A 16,204-nucleotide genomic window follows, 5' to 3' on the forward strand; every position below is an offset into this window, starting at 1 on the left:
AAAAACTGACAACCTAGGTCCATGTTTTGTTATAACCCTTTATAACGGTACCTTCAGATTTTTGGTGCTTTGATGGATTTAGCTCCAATTTTTAGCTGAACTAGAGGTAATATGTCATTTGCTGTCCCCAGTTGTCACAAAGCTCCTCCACCGTAGTCACCTCCAAAAATAAGCACCATATAAAAGTGCCACCCAAATGAAGACATTTTAGGTACATTATAGGACATTTTTAGGTAACCACTTAAAATTGTGGACAGGAATGAAAACTAATTATTCCCTTTTAGTTCAGAATATTTTATGGTGGAGGGTATGAAAAGTTCGGCTCAGCCGAACATAACGCTTTTTACTTGTTTTTTTTTTTTTTTTTTGCTCTGTGATAGTACCACATTATGTTCCTACTTAGATTCAATTGAACAAAATAGGCTTGTGAACTGTAAACCTGCCAAAGAATGAAATTCCAACAAATGTCAAACTTGTTTTTTGAAATGACATTTTATTTTATGATTTTTTGGAATTTGTCAATAGATTAAATTTGATTTGTAATTGACATTGATACACATATTCATGTTGAAAATGGAAAATGTAAACCTGTAAAGACATTTTCCTAAAAAGATTGTTCAGAGTTTCGTATGACATTTTCACAGAATTTAGGAAATGTTATTGGCATTCTAAAATTTATCAGCCAATAAATTTCCGTCTGAGATTATAAATTTAATTTGTGGACAATGTTTCAGTGTGTTTAATTTGTGTTGTGCCTAATTTGTGTCCAATCTATGCCTAATTTAGTTGGAAAACGTGGCTAAAACCTACAAAATGCGTTTCGGTTTATTAAGTTAAGTTACCGAAAAGTCTACTTGATGCAAACATTTAAATCCCATTCGAGATTTGATCTAAAACTGCACTTGTGCGAAAAACTAGATCCTGACTGTTTTAAAAAACTCAAATTTTTTTTAAAATCTACTGCTTTATAATTTCCTACTGGCATCTCACAGAGATTTAAATCTATATTTTCAATGAACGCACATATACTTAACTCTCGTCATATCTTTATACAGTGGTTAACAGCTGTGTTACTATGTGCACTCAGACATCAAGATTTATTTTCATTTATCTGCCAGCCAGACTTTATTCAAGATATTCTAGTTAATTTTTATGTTGTGAATATCAGCAAAGTGTTGTGCACGATAACATTTAGTAAAAAAGTTTCAATTTTGCTATGAAAGAATTGAATTTAATTCCTGTAATTTAAGTAGTTGCCTGAAAGAGGTAATAATTAAAAAGGATTAAATGCATAACTGTGTCATTCATAATAGCTTACTAGAAAATAGAATTAGAACTGAACAAATAGTAATAGAAACAAGTAAAAAAGCATTAAGTTCGGCCGGGCCGAACTTTTCATACCCTCCACCATAAAATATTAATTCCTGTCCCCAACTTTAAGTGAGTACGTTAAAATGTCAGATAATGTACATAAAATGCTTCATTCGGGAGGCCCTTTTTTATGTTGCCTATATCTAACTGTTGACAATTTTTGGTGGGCTAGAAATTGGGAGGTACTGTTATATAGGGGTTGTAATAAAACATGGGTCTATGTTGAGAGTTTTTGATGGGAGCCTTTAATGTCAAATAACTCCTAATTCGGTTAAAAAATTTAGCTAGAATCCTCAAAATATCGAAAATCGGTACATAACGTGGGAACTTCAAATGTTATTAACAGCTAGTTCGGAGGTATCTGGGCTATACGAAAATATGAACTTAAATGAACAATTTTTGTTGCAGAATTTTTGTTGACTTTTAAATTTCAAATTACAGAAAGTTCGTCCAAAAATAAAGCTAAGGTACGGAAAATCGGGAGGTTTGTTTTGGGGCTATACAAAAACATGGACCTACGTTCGGTTAAACATTTTAAGTAAAATCCTCAAAGTACCGAAAATCGGGAAGTATCGTTATATTGGGGCTATGTTGAAAATTGTTGATGCAGATGCGTGGTGACCACTACAACCTTCAAATGTCAAATTACAGTTAGTTCTGTTAAAAATTGTAGCTAAAATGGCCAAATTACTGAAAATTGGGAGGTACCGTTACATGGGAGCTATATCCGAACATGGACCTATGTTGACAATTTTTGATGGAGAGGTGTTGTGACCACTAAGAACTTCAAATGTCAAATTACTGCTAGTACGGTTTAATATTGTAGCTAAAATCATCAAATTACTGAAAATCGGGAGGTACCGTTATATGGGGGCTTTCTTGACAATTTTGGTGGAGAGGTGTGGTGACCACTAAGAATTTCAAATGTCAAATGTTCAAATTACAGATAATTCGGTTAAAACTTGTTGGTAAAATTCTCAAAATACCTGAAATCGGGCGGTAACGTTATATGGGGGGTATTCCAAAACATGGACCTATGTCCACTAGTTATATAAGTTTATTGACATTTAAGAACCCTAAATGTCAATTGATAGCTAAATCGGTCTGAAAATGTAGATAAAAACGTCAAAATGTCGTAAATCGGGGGAAACCGTTATATGGGGGCTATACCAACACGTGGACCTAGGTCCACAACTTTTGTTATATAAATTTAGTTACACTTAAGAACCCTAAATGTCAAATTATAGCTATATCGGTCTGAAAATGTAGCTAAAAACGTCAAAATACCGTAAATCGGGGGGTACCGTTATATGGGGGCTATACCAAAACGTGGACCTATGTCCACAAGTTTTGTCACATAAGTTTATTGACACTTAAGAACAATAAATGTCAAATTATAGCTAAATCGGTCTGAAAATGTAGATACAAACGTCAAAATACCGCAAATCGGGGGGTACCGTTATATGGGGGCTATACCAAAACTTGGACCTATGTCTACAACTTTTGTTATATAAGTTTATTGACATTTAAGAACCCCAAATGTCAAATTATAGCTAAATCGGTCTAAAAATGTTGCTAAAAACGTCAAAATACCGCAAATCGGGGGGTACCGTTATATGGGGGCTATACCAAAACTTGGACCTATGTCCACAACTTTTGTTATATAAGTTTATTGACATTTAAGAACCCTAAATGTCAAATTATAGCTACATCGCTCTGAAAATGTAGCTAAAAACGTCAAAATACCGCAAATCGGGGGGTACCGTTATATGGGGGCTATACCAAAACGTGGACCTATGTCCACAAGTTTTGTTATATATGTTTATTGACACTTAAGGACCCTAAATGTCAATTTATAGCCAAATCGGTCTGAAAATGTAGCTGAAAACGTCAAAATACCGCAAATCGGGGGGGTACCGTTATATGGGGGCTATACCAAAACGTGGACCTATGTCCACAACTTCTAATATATAAGTTTATTAACACTTAAGAACCCTAAATGTCAATTTATAGCTACATCGGTCTGATAATGTAGCTAAAACGTTAAAATACCGTATATCTGGTGGTACCATTATATGGGGTCTATACCAAAACGTGGACCTATGTCCACAACTTTTGTTATATAAGTTTATTGATACTTAAGAACCCTAAATGTTAAATTATAGCTAAATCGGTCTAAAAATGAAGCTAAAAACGTCAAAATACCGCAAATCGGGGGGGTACCGTTATATGGGGGCTATACCAAAACGTGGACATATGTCCACAAGTTTTGTTATATATGTTAATTGATACTTAAGAACCCTAAATGTCAAATTATAGCCAAATCGGTCTGAAAATGTAGCTAAAAACGTCAAAATACCGTAAATCGGGGGGTACCGTTATATGGGGGCTATACCAAAACGTGGACCGATATAGCCCATCATCGAACTTGACCTGCCTGCAAACAAAAGACGCATTTTCCCAAAATTTCAGCGTCCTATCTCCATTTTTGTGGATGCTAGAGTGATTACCACAGACGGACGGACGGACGGACGTGCTCAGATCGACTTAGAATTTTACCCTGATCAAGAATATATATACTTTATAGGGTCGCAAATGAGTATTTCAATGCGTTACAAACGGAAAAACAAACTTAATATACCCTCCATACTAGAGATGGACAGTGGGTAAATACCCAATGGGTAAATACCCGGTAAATTGGGTAAATTGGGTAAATACCGGGTAAATACCCATTTGTGGGTATTTATTTGGGTATTTACTATATTGAATCGCTAATACAGCATCTTAGACCCTATTTCTGGGTTTAGGCTATGAAATCGATTCAAAATGGATAGTTTTACAATACTTTAAACAAGTGGGTAAATACTTGGGTAAATACCCGAGTATTTACCCAAGTGTTGGGTAAAAACTCATTAACTGCCGAACCACTTGACGTAGGCTGACAAAATTTGGCTCAAATCTTACTTATGTCAAGAGAATATCTAGCATTGAAAATGGGGTCTCTGGGTCCATGTTTTGATATAGCCCCCATATAACCGTACCTCCCGATTAAGGTATTTTTTGTCTATTTGCCTCATTGTACAATCATAGTGGCTGAAATTTGGCACAATGAGTTCTCAATATGTAGAAAATATCCTTGCAAAAATTTGTCAACATAGGTCGACGTTTTCTAATGGCCCCCATATAAGGGTACCCCGATTTGAGTATTTACCCAAATGTTGGGTAAAAACTCTTTAACTGCCGAACCACTTGACGTAGGCTGACAAAACTTGGCATAAATCTTACCTATGTCAAAAGAACTTTTGGTACTGAACATGGGGTCTATGGGTCCATGTTTTGATTTAGCCCCCATATAGCCGTACCTCCCGATTTAATGTATTTTTCATATATTAGCCACATTTTACAACCAAATTGGCTGTAATTTGGCACAGTGAATTCTCAATGAGTATAAAATATCCTTGCAAACATTTGTCAACGTAGGTCCACGCTTTCTTATAGCCCCCATATATGGGTACCCCGATTTCGAGTATTTACCCAAATATTGGGTAAAAACTCCTTATCTGCCGAACCACTTGACGTTGGCTAACAAAATTTGGCTCAAAACTTTCTTATACCAATATTATTAAACGTATTGAAAATGGAGTCCCTGGGTCCATGTTTTGGTATAGCCCCCATATAGCCGTACCTCCCGATTTGAGGTATTTTTCATCTATTAGCCAAATTTTACAACCAACTTGGTTGTAATTTGGCACAGTGAGTCCTCAAGGAGTATAATATATCCTTGCACATATTTGTCAACGTAGGTCCACGCTTTCTTGCAGCCGCCATATAAGGGTATTGAAAATGGAGTCCCTGGGTCGACTTTTTGATATAGCCGTACCTCCCGATTTCAGAAACCCATATTGGGGCTACAAGAAAACGTGGACCAACGTCGACAATTTTTTGCAAGGATATTTTATACATATTGGGAACTCACTGTACCAAATTACAGTCAGTATGATTGTAAAATGTGGCTAATAGTTAAAAATACCTTAAATCGGGAGGTACGGCTATATGGGGGCTATATGAAAACATGGACCCAGGGACTCCATTTTCTATACCTTTATTACTATTGATATAAGAAAGTTTTGAGCCAAATTTTGTCAGCAAACGTCAAGTGGTTCGGCAGTTAAAGAGTTTTTACCCAAAATTTGGGTAAATACTTGAAATCGGGGTACCCTTATATGGGGGCTATTTGAAAACGTGGACCTATGTTGACAAGTTTTTGCAAGGGTATTTTCTACATATTGAGAACTCACTATGCCAAATTTCAGCCAATATGATTGTACAATGAGGCTAATAGGTAAAAAATACCTTAAATCGGGAGGTACGGATATATGGGGGCTATATCAAAACATGGACCCAGAGACCCCATGTTCAGTACCAAAAGTTCTTTTGACATAAGTAAGATTTGTGCCAAGTTTTGTCAGCCTACGTCGAGTGGTTCGGCAGTTAAAGAGTTTTTTTTTTAAAGAGTTTAAATACTCGAAATCGGGGTACCCTTATATGGGGGCTATTAGAAAACGTGGGCCTGTATTGACAAATTTTTGCAAATATATTTTCTACTCCTTGAGGGCTCACAGTGCCAAATTACAGCCAATTTGGTTGTAAAATGTGGCTAATAGATGAAAAATACCTTAAATCGGGAGGTACGGCTATATGGGGGCTATATCAAAACATGGACCCAGAGACCCATGTTCAGTACCAGAAGTTCTGTTGACATAAGAAAGATGTAAGCCAAATTTTGTCAGCCTACGTCAATTGGTTCGGCAGTTAAAGAGTTTTTACCCAAAATTTTGGTAAATACTCGAAATCGGGGTACCCTTATATGAGGGCTATTAGAAAACGTGGACCTATGTTGACAAATTTTTGCAAGAATTTTTTCTACATATTGAGAACTCACTGTGCCAAGCTACAGCCAATATTATTGTAAAATGTGGCTAATAGATGAAAAATACCTTAAATCGGGAGGTACGGCTATATGGGGGCTATATTAAAACATGGACCTAAAGACCCCATTTTCAATACTAGATATTCTCTGGATATAAGTAAGATTTGAGCCAAATTTCGTCAGCCTACGTCAAGTGGTTCGGCAGTTAAAGAGTTTTTACCCAAAATTTGGGTAAATACTCGAAATCGGGGTACCCTTATATGGGGGCTATTAGAAAACGTGGACCTATATTGACAAATTTTTGCAAGGATATTTTCTACTCCTTGAGGACTCACAGTGCCAAATTACAGCCAATTTGGTTGTAAAATGTGGCTAATAGATGAAAAATACCTTAAATCGGGAGGTACGGCTATATGGGGGCTATATCAAAACATGGACCCAGAGACCCCATGTTCAGTACCAGAAGTTCTGTTGACATAAGAAAGATGTAAGCCAAATTTTGTCAGCCTACGTCAAGTGGTTCGGCAGTTAGTGAGTTTTTACCCAACACTTGGGTAAATACTCGGGTATTTACCCAAGTATTTACCCACTAGTTTAAAGTATTGTAAAACTATCCATTTTGAAACGAATTTACAACCTAAACCCAGGAATAGGGTGTAAAATGTTGTATTTGCCATTCAATATAGTAAATACCCAAATAAATACCCACAAATGGGTATTTACCCGGTATTTACCCACCGTGTGGGTATTTACCGGGTAAATACCCGGTAAATACCATCTCTACTCCATACTATGGTGGAGGGTATACAAATATAGAAATAATAGCAAGTCGTCTGATTTTTATGTATACTTTTTATGCATACACATTCAATAGACTATTCTGACATCTAAACCAATCAGGGATTGGAATACTTTCTATGATTACAAATTTGATTTTATTTGGACAATTTATATCTTATGTTATAAATGTAGAAATTCTACAATTATTATATGAGTTCTATATGAACAAGAATTCATACACATTTATTTTATCCTACGACTCGCATTACGACTTCACAGTGTATTTACCTTAAAATATTATTGAAGCACACAAAAATAGTATTGCAGCATGGGGTACAATGTAGATGCAATGGTCATTGAACCTATTAGAGTTTCAGCTTACATTCGTCCAAAAAATTTAAAAAGAATATGTAAGTAAACACATACACACTTACATTACTAGGTAAATATTTAAAATTAAAAACAGTTTTAATCATGCATTTACTTAATTTGCTTCAGGTTGACCTTACTTACCATATATGCATGTTTTAATAGAACTGAACTTCAACTGAAAACATAATTTACCACTTTAGCTAATTTATATATTTATTTTATTTTGTGTTGAAAAGAAAAACTATTCAACAGATCTTCGGGGGAAATGCTGATACATATTTTTTGAAATGCTATGGCAATCGACTTTTGGACAAACTTTGATAAAAACGTTAGCCAATTGAAAGAAGGAAACAAAAAACCAAACGCAGAACGACAGCATTCAACAACAAGAATGATTTAATTGAGTTTCACTTTTTACTTATTTTTGCATTTGAACATTTGAAAATAAACTGAATTAATTAAAAAGTTCTCTCTCATTTGTTTATTTAACTCAGGGTCAGCATTCAACGAAGTTTTTTTGTGAAGAGAAGAACTTGTAAAAAGAAAAAAACAGGAACAAGGACAATTTAAAAAGGAGTTTTACAATGATGCAATAGATAATGAAAATAAAATGAGTAAAGTGAAACCCACTTTTTTATACCCTCAGCCTTTAGGCTAAAGAGGGTATTTACACTTTGATACTACCAAAAATGTGCCTCATTGAAATAATGGTTTTAGACCCCAAGTATGTTTGTACGATATCCGTTTCAGACAATTTTGAGTAGATCTAGCAATGTCCGTCCGTCTGTCTGTCTGTCTGTCCGTCTGTCTGGCTGGTGCGCACGATAACTCTCGAACGGATCAATCGATTCGGTTCAAATTTTGGGTATCGAAATATTTTGTCCAGATTCGATTTAAGTTCGAAGATGGGCCATATAGGTCCACACCTTCAGGTACCTCCCCCTCAAATGTTCAAAAATTGTCGCAAAACTTGTGCGCACGATAACTCTTGTAGGGAATAACCGATTTGGTCCATACTTTGCACACCGTGTAATTTCTACCAAACTTAGATGAGGTTCCAATATGAACTCAATCGGTCCACTCCTTCGAGTACCTCCCATACAAAATTTCGGAAAAGTTCAGCTTAGGATCTGGTCTCGAATCGCTTTGATTTTTGTTTACGCAAGTTGTATTCGCTGTCCTCTATACGACGCTGTAAATTTCATTAGGGGCAAGTCCATATTTCCTGAGAAAATAGCCTGAAAGTTACAAAAAACCCTATGACACCGTGTGTAGTGGTTGGAGCGCAAGATAACTCTCGAACGGATCTGCCGATTCGGTCCAAAATTTGGCTTTCGTAATATTTTGTCCAAACTTAGTTTATGTTCAAAGATGGATAATATCGGTCCACTCCTTCCGGTTCCTGCCCCACAAAAGTTCGAAAATGTTCGGAAAATTTGTGTGTACGATAACTTTTGAAAGAAGTAACCGATTTGGTCCATACTTTGTACATTATGAAATTTCTACCAGACTTAGATGAGGTTCCAATATGGACTCAATCGGTAAACTCCTTCGAGTACCTCCCACACAAAATTTCAGAAAAGTTCAGTTTAGGACCTGCTCTCGAATTGCCTTGGTTTTTGTTGTAACATCTTGTATTCACTGTCCCCTATACGAAGGTACAAGTTTCCCCAAGGGCAACAAACCCTATGACACCATGTTTATGGGTGAAAGCGCAAGATAATTCTCGAACGGAAATGCCGATTCCGATTTGGCCTTCGTAATATTGTTTCCAAACTTAGTTTACACATTCTCATAATATCTACCAGATATAGATCAGGTTCGAATATGGACTATATGTTTCCACTCCTTCCCGTAACTCCCACACAAAATTTTGGATAAGTTCACTTTAAGACCTGCTGTTGAATCACTTTGATTTGTGTTGAAGCTACTTACATTCGCTCCTTCAGTTACGATGGTAAAAGTTGTTTCAGGGGCAAGTCCATACTTCTTGAGAAAACAGCCCGAAAGGTGTAAAAACCCCCTATGGCACCCCCATGGTCTATGTCGGTCCATTCCTTTAAGTACCTTTTCCGCAAAATTTTTGAACTTTAATCCAAATCAACAATTTTGTCGGTTCGTACGACCAAAATTTTGAAACCCCCTAAATACATAAGTTTTTTGTGAAAAAAGTGCTTCAATTTGCACAGGCTGAGGGTATATCTCTGTCGGCAAAGCCGACTGATACTTCTTTACTTGTTACATATGTATATGTATATTATTATCAATATCTCAGCCAGCATTTTGTAGATTGTTTTTGTTTTTCAAAAATCACACTGAGGAGTCTTTTAAGAGTCCTGTTGGTGATCAAAACCTGATTAAGTCGCTTGTATGACCAAAAAAAGGACTCTAAACTGACTCTCGCTAATGAGTAAAAAGAGTTAAATTAAAAATACAATAACAAAATGTATAGCAATCAGAAATAAATCATAAAGGCGTTCAAAATGTGACTTTTATTTCCGTTATTTATTGTCATATCAGGATAATCTGAAGATTGAACAAGTAAAAAGGCGTTAAGTTCGGCCGGGCCGAACTTTTCATACCCTCCACCATAAAATATTCTGAACTAAAATGGAATAATTAGTTTTCATTCCTGTCCCCAACTTTAAGTGGGTACCTTAAAATGTCAGATAATGTACATAAAATGTTTCATTCGGTAGGCCCTTTTTATGGTACCTATATCGAACTATGTTTTTCGAACTATTTTTCAACGGTGGCAAAATACCCCTCAGTGATGTTGGCGACATTTCCTGAGTATTTCAGCCATGTAAAACTTCTCTACAGGTGGTGTCCTTAGGACACGCCGTTCGGACTCGGCAAAAAACAGTAGGTCCCATATCATTGAGTTAATATGAATCGGGGTGCACTCATTGATATGAGAGAAGTCTCCCCTGTCCCGTCTGTGATGTTTGTGGAACAATTATATATTATATAATTATTATATATCGAACTATGTATGTTGAAAATTTTTGGTGGGCTAGAAATTGGGAGGTACCGTTATATAGGGGTTATAATAAAACATGCACCTATGTTGACAATTTTTGATGGGAGCCTTTAATGTCAAATAACTCCTAATTCGGTTAAAAATTGTAGCTAAAATACTCAAAATACCGAAAATCGGTACATAACGTGGGAACTTCAAATGTCATTAACAGCTAGTTCGGAGGTATGTGGGCTATACGAAAATATGAACTTAAACGAACAGAAAGTTCTCCAAAAAATAAAGGTATGGAAAATCGGGAGGTTTGTTTTGGGGCTATACCAAAACATGGACCTACCTTCGGTTAAACATTTTAAGTAAAATCCTCAAAGTACCGAAAATCGGAAAGTATCGTTATATTGGGGCTATGTTGAAAATTGTTGATGCAGATGTGTGGTGACCACTACAACCTTCAAATGTCAAGTTACAGTTAGTTCGGTTAGAAATTTTAGCTAAAATTGCCAATTACTGAAAATTGGGAGGTACCGTTATATTAGAACTGTATCCGAACATGGACCTATGCAGACAATTTTTTACGGAGAGGTGTTGTGACCACTAAGAACTTCAAATGTCATATTACTGCTAGTTCGGTTTAATATTGTAGTTAAAATCATCAAATTACTGAAAATCGGGATGCACTTTTATATGGTAGCTTTATCAATACATCGACCTTTCTTGACAATTTTTGGTGGAGAGGTGTGGTGACCACTAAGTGTAGAGTATTACATATATCAAGTACCTACTGTCTATTCTATTATATGCAACACCCACTGTATTATCACTGTTTAGTACACTCTCACTTACTCTTCTATTCTCTTTTACTCTTTGTTTATGAACTGCACTCAAACACAACTGGTTTGTATAACAGTTGCTGTTATTGAATATCGTTCTCATTTGTAAACAAAAATAAAGAATTATTATAACTTGGACTTTGACCACAACAGTTGTGTTTCTATTAATCTTGTCTATTTGAAAGACATTACATTGGCGACGAGGAAAAAAGTTTAAAGTTGTTGTGTGTGTAAATACACATAATAAGTGAATATCAATCCATTTTGTGGAAATAAATAAAAACAACAACAACAATCAGTTTTGCTGAAATTTAAGGAAATTTTATAAAACAACAACAAGTGAATGCCTCCTAAGATAGAAGAAACCAACCAAAGTTTTAATGTTGCTCCAGTAACAGTCCTCCAATCATCAAATGTGCCGGAATTTAATCCTAATTTGGAGTCGTGGAATGTTTGGAAGGAGAGACTGGACATTCATTTTTGTGAAATAAATTGTTCGGATGAGAACATAAAAAAATCAATTTTGCTGAAATCAGTTGGTACCGTGCCGTACAGAGTTTTGCATAGTTTATGCAGTCCGGAATCTCCAGTATCCAAGTCATATAAGGATCTGTGTGAGATTTTGGATACACAATATACCCCACCAACCATTATATTTAGTGAACGGAAGAGGTTTCATTTGTCTACTAAGGGAGAAAATGAGTCGGTAGCTGAATGGTATGCCCGTGTGAAAACATTGGCCCTCAATTGCAAATTTGGTGTATGTCTGGATGCGTTTGTTCTTAACCAATTTGTTATGGGTTTGCCAAATTTTATATTTGAGCGTTTGTGTGAAGAAGATGAAACCCTAACAGTACAAAGTGCATTAAGAAAGGCGATGATTTTAGAGACGAAGCATATGACAAAGGCAGAGGAGAAAAGTCAATGCACTGTGAATTTAGTTCATGGTCAAAAGTTTGCAAAACATAATTGTGGTTATGGTGGTGGTGGTAGTGGCAGAGGCAGCGCTAGCAGCGGTAATAGAGATAGTGGTGGCGGCAGCAGTAATAGAGATGGTGGTCGTAACAGCAGACGCAACAACAATAGCAGAGACAGCAAAAGTGATGGTGGCAAGAAATATGCATGTTCTCATTGTGGCTGGAGAAATCATAGCTCTCAATCATGCAAATATAAAGAGAGCAAGTGTCATTCTTGTGGAAAAATTGGTCATTTGGCATCGGTCTGCTACAACAAGAAAAAGAGTATTAATTATGTATCGAATGAAGTTAATAATGTTGATAGTGATGATCATGATTATAATAATGTTTTCAATTATTCCATTTTTAGTGTGGCTGAGAAGGAAAATGGTGATGTGTATTCTCTGAATGTTGTTGTTGATGGTGTGGAACTGAAGGCAGTGTGTGATACTGGTGCACCATGTACGTTGTTGCCGATATCTTTTTTGGAAGAGAACGGAATTAAGAGGAAATTGAGATCGTGTAAGGTACCATATGTTGATTACAATGGTGTTAAGCTGAAATTGGCTGGTGAATATAATGCAGATGTGACATATCAAGGTAATACCAAATCAGTTGTAGTTGTTGTTGTTGATTCGAAAAATCCTCCGTTGCTTGGTCGATCGTTTTTACGAGCTTTTAATTTTGAGCTGTTACAAGTTAACAACATTCAAGTCCCTGAAATGAACATGACAATTGTCAATCAGTTGAAGAGTGAATTTCATGAGGTTTTTGATGATAAATTGGGAAAGTTTAAAGGATGTACGATTTCGCTAAAAGTTTTTGATGACGCAGTACCAGTATTTTGTAAACCAAGACCATTGCCACTGGCTTGGAAAGGGAAGGTTGAAAAGCAATTACGTCATTTAATTGCTTCAGATGTTTTAGAACTGGTAGATAACTCGGATTGGGGTACTCCCCTTGTTCCTATTTTGAAACCGAATGGTGATTTGAGGATTTGCGGTGATTATAAGGTCACGTTAAACAAGTTTTTGGTCGATTTCAAGTATCCTCTACCTAGGATTGATGAAATTTTTGCTTCATTGGAAGGTGGTGAAGTTTTTACAAAGCTAGATCTTTCGAATGCTTATAATCAGCTTGTTCTCGATGATGATTCTCAACCTTTGTGTGCATGGAGTACACACATTGGAACTTTAAAAGTAAAACGTTTACCTTTTGGCGTAAAAACAGCGGCAGCAATTTTTCAAAAGACAATTGAAAACTTGTTAAGAGATATACCGTATGTTGTGGTGTATCAAGACGACATAACTATCACTGGAAAGAATATGAGTGAGCATATTTTGACACTAAGGCGTGTTTTAGAAAAGCTACAGTCTTCGGGGTTGAAACTTAACATTAAAAAGTCTACCTTTTTCCGAAATGAAATTTCCTATTTGGGATTTAATATTGATAGAAATGGATTGCGTAAAAATGATGAAAGGATTTCAAGCATTATGTCTGCACCTATACCCTGCAATATTTCCGAAGTCAGAGCTTTTGTTGGAATAGCAAATTATTATTCAAAATTCATCAATAATTTTGCAAATATTATGTCTCCCCTGTATACTTCATTGAGTAAGGATGTTCCGTTTTTATGGTCTGACAAATGTCAAGAGGCATATGATAAAATTAAATATGAAGTTACATCTGATCAGGTTCTGGTCCACTTTAACCCTAAATTGCCGTTGATTTTGACTACTGATGCGTCGAATAATGCTGTTGCTGGTGTTCTATCACATAAATTTTCTGATGGTTGTAAACCAATTTCGTTTGTTTCACGAGCTTTAACCAAAAGTGAAAAGAATTATAGCACTTTGGAAAAGGAAGCCCTTGCTATTGTGTTTTGTGTTACAAAACTTAAACAATATTTGATTGGAAATACGTTCATTTTGAAGACTGATCATCGTCCACTTTTAACAATTTTTGGAAGTAACAAAGGGTTACCAACAATGGCGTCAGCGAGAATGCAGCGTTGGGCCTTGATTCTTTCTGGTTTTAATTATACCATTGAATATGTGAAAGGATGTAAGAATGAAGCTGATTCCATATCCAGATTACCTCAAATAAATTTTGAGAGTGATCATAATGAAAACTCTTACATCAATTTTGTTGAATCACAAAAAGAATTTCCGTTGAATTTCAAAGATATCTGCCGGGAAACCCGAAGAGACCCAATTTTATCGAAGGTTGCAGCCAGTATTATGGACGGGACACTTCTAAATTTAAAAGATCCCATATTTTCAACATTTCGTGAAAAGTATATTGAACTAACTGTAGAGTATGGTTGTGTTCTATGGGGCTACAGAACAGTTGTTCCTCAAAAATTAAGATCCAAAATTTTGGAAGATTTACATTCCTCACATTTAGGAATAGTCAAAACAAAAGCCTTGGCTAGATCGTACATATGGTGGCCAGGTATTGATAAAGACATAGAAAGTCTTATAAAAAACTGTTTATCCTGTCAAAAATTGCAGCCCAGCCCTGAGAAAGGCATTTTAATACCCTGGGAGCCTTGTGGTTCAGTATGGAAACGTATCCAATTAAGAACTTTCATTTTTTGATTGTCATCGATTCGTATTCGAAATTTGTCGAAGTCTTTAAAACTAAAGATATAACATCTTCTTTTACAATAAGAAAACTAAGAGAACTGTTTTCCAGGTACGGATTAGTGGACACCCTTGTTAGTGATAATGGATCACAATTCACTTCATCTGATTTTCAGACATTTTTATCCTTAAATGGAATTAAACACAGTTTAACTGCGCCTGGACATCCATCCACAAATGGACAAGCCGAAAATTTTGTCAAAACCTTTAAAAAATCTATTTATGCAAATTTGGATCAAAACAAAGATGCCAATATTGATCAAATTTTATGCCGATTCTTAATGGATTATCGGAATATGATCCACTGCAGCACTGGTGAGTCACCTGCAAAAATATTTTTCGGAAGAGAGCTCAAAACTAGATTCAGCAATCTCAAACCCCCTGCCATAAAAGAAAAAATAATGCGTTCGCAAGAGAAAAACATCTTTCATCATAAAGGAAATCGCAACACAACTTTTCGCGAAGGTCAAAAGGTTATGGTTCGAGATTACCGAAATCCTAATAAACCTAGTTGGACACAAGCTACAATTACACATCAACTTGGACCTCAATCATACTCGTGCACATTAAGTCACAACAACAACATCATCAAACGTCACTTAGATCAAATCAGAGGTCAACCTGTACAACAACAACAATCCAACAACATCATGATTCCGTCAAATAACAACAACGACAACAATGCTATAGTCACACCTCCATCAACAACTGAAGATACTTCACACACTACAAGCAATCTCAGACCACGAGCAGGAGGTAAAGTCGTTAAAAAAACTTAAACCATCGTTTTTCAATACTTTTATTCAAAAAAAAAAATGTTATTCTTCTTCATATAAATATTCATTAAATTTTTCTTTTCTTTTTGTAAAATTGTCATTTAAATTTTTTTTAAATTAAATATTTGAATTTGATTATGTATATAACAACTTTAGGAGGAGCATGTAGAGTATTACATATATCAAGTACCTACTGTCTATTCTATTATATGCAACACCCACTGTATTATCACTGTTTAGTACACTCTCACTTACTCTCCTATTCTCTTTTACTCTTTGTTTATGAACTGCACTCAAACACAACTGGTTTGTATAACAGTTGCTGTTAGTGAATATCGTTCTCATTTGTAAACAAAAATAAAGAATTATTATAACTTGGACTTTGACCACAACAGTTGTGTTTCTATTAATCTTGTATATTTGAAAGACATTACACTAAGAATTTCAAATGTCAAATGTTGAAATTACAGATAATTCGGTTAAAACTTGTAGGAAAAATTCTCAAAATACCGAAAAACCGTTATATGGGGATACCGAAATCCGTTATACCGAGGTACCGTTATA

The sequence above is a fragment of the Musca autumnalis genome, unplaced genomic scaffold, assembly GCF_047663935.1.
Source record: "Musca autumnalis isolate F117 unplaced genomic scaffold, ASM4766393v1 scaffold_2, whole genome shotgun sequence".
NCBI lineage: Eukaryota > Metazoa > Arthropoda > Insecta > Diptera > Muscidae > Musca > Musca autumnalis.